Source organism: Austrofundulus limnaeus, unplaced genomic scaffold (assembly GCF_001266775.1).
Source record: "Austrofundulus limnaeus strain Quisiro unplaced genomic scaffold, Austrofundulus_limnaeus-1.0 Scaffold69, whole genome shotgun sequence".
NCBI lineage: Eukaryota > Metazoa > Chordata > Actinopteri > Cyprinodontiformes > Rivulidae > Austrofundulus > Austrofundulus limnaeus.
The window spans coordinates 307213-309327 of NW_013952471.1; the positions used below are offsets into that span (position 1 = coordinate 307213).

Consider the following 2115-nt stretch of genomic DNA (forward strand, 5'->3'; position numbering starts at 1 on the left):
CACACACACACACACACACACACACACACACACACACACACACACACACACACACACACACACACACACACACACACTTTTGGTGACAGGAGGGTTCCTTTGTCTGCCAATTGCAGGGTCCGCTGAGTCTGAGGATACCCATCTTTATGACATTTTAATTCACCCTTTTAAAGCGACCGCTTTTACCGTCTCCACACTGGAAAATTCGAAGGACCTGCAGATGACAATGGAAAGTATTTTCTATCCCACCACTCTTCTCGTTTTTAATGGCAGCCCCGCCTCGGTCGGCTCCAGATGTCACAGTGTTTTAAGAGAACGAGGGGCTGTCGATCTGGAAAAAGCCTAGAGTTTGATTCTGGACGAGACGTAGCTCGCACAGCTGCTTTGCTCTCCCACCAGGGGAAGGCAATCATCTGCCAAAGGGCCTGGAGAGTTAGATGAACCATTTGTTTGCGAGTGCACTGAAGAGTTGATGTGAAGGGCTGTAAACATTTATTGCTGTTTTTTTTTCTGCCTCTATTTGCATTATGGTTCAACGCACCACCTGGAGGTTTGAAGATAAACGTAGTGCTAGTCCCTTGTTTTTTTTCTTCCTATCAGAGTTAAGCCTTTAATTTCATTTGGATTACCAAATGGAGGTTTTTGACCACAGTTTTATGGCACGAGAGGAATGTAGGGTGTTTACATTTTTGAAATGGGAAGCAAACACATAAACTAAGATCGTTCTTATCTGCATTAAATGTCAAAGAGTTATGAACGGTTAATGTAGCAGTACTGCAGGTGAGTCAAAAGTCACAGAACACCCTTTTATTTCAGAAACGAATGAGGAAATGAAATATCTGAACACCCCAGCAAGTAATGGGTGAGAGGACTTATATTTTAGGGTATGTCCAGAACATGGCCACCATCTTGAAAGCTGCCATATTGGATAAATGTCAAATGCTCCCAATGGGAAGGTGGTCATCTATAACGGAGAAGACCAGAATTGTCTCAGCAGTTGATTACCGCAGTCAGATTTGCAAATATCTCTTGACAACAACTGAGAACATCGTCTGTTATTTGATGTGTTCAATACGCTGCCTTCTCATATTTGATCCAATGCTTCAAACCATGTTCTGGTCCCCTCACCTATTACTTTCTGTGGTTTTCAGATTTTTAATTTTCTCTTTCACTTCTGGGGAAACAAAAGGGTGTCCTGAGGCTTTTGACTCACCCTGTGCCATGCGTTAGCTTTAAATATCAGTGATTACTTTCATCTCGAGCAACTCTAGAACAGAGTACTTTCAGGACCTCTTTGACCCGAGGTGGATTTTATTTAAAACGAACAGAAACAGTTTAAAATGAAGGACATTATTGTTTATTTTTGTTGTATTAAAATGAACAACATGCACATACTAGCCCACAGAAACTGTCAAATGTATTTACTGGATTGAGTCAATATGCTGTATGAAATAATACTTACTGTGATGTGACTTTAAATTTTACTCTTCAGACTGAGATATTGTGATATCTCAAGCATGTTTTCTTGGAGCTGCACCAGCTAAATTTAGCTTTATGGGAACTATAAAGAGCTCGAGGAGTTTCACTTTGTTTCCAGCTTAGTTTTTCACTGTGCCGATTTCTGCACTGGTATAATGTGGTGTTTTTAATCTGGACGTTTTGGATCATTGGCAGTATTCTGGCTGGGACTCTTCTAGTTGATGCCAAATCCCAAACAATTCATTCATTTTGAACAACAACAACAACAAAAGTCTTTATGCAAGACAAATAATCTGTTAAACATAAATTCTTGGCATGTTCAGAGTCTAATAAAACTGTTTTAGTGATTGTGTTTACGATGCTTGCAAGTATTAAATTTATTTTCTGCAGTACTTTTTTTAAAAACAACCACCTTCATATCTCTCAATATACTCTAAATTAGACTTTTCGTTTTGTTTGTGGAACTTATAGTTTATAAATGGCTATTAAGAGCTTGTTGTATTTTAGTTCTTTTCTTTTTATATTTAAATGTCTTGGCCTCAACACATCATTTATCAGCTTATATTTAAAGCTGTTTTTATTTGTACAGATATATTCATGAATTGTGTTTTAAAAAATGTTGGTGGTAATATATAT

General features: G+C 38.3%; 1 protein-coding gene across 1 annotated transcript in view; it reads left to right on the forward strand.

Moving 5' to 3' along the window:
- Positions 1–2115, forward strand: part of sema4bb (sema domain, immunoglobulin domain (Ig), transmembrane domain (TM) and short cytoplasmic domain, (semaphorin) 4Bb) — a gene marked incomplete in the record, with an annotated part of 71310 nt that overhangs the window by 40727 nt on the left and 28468 nt on the right.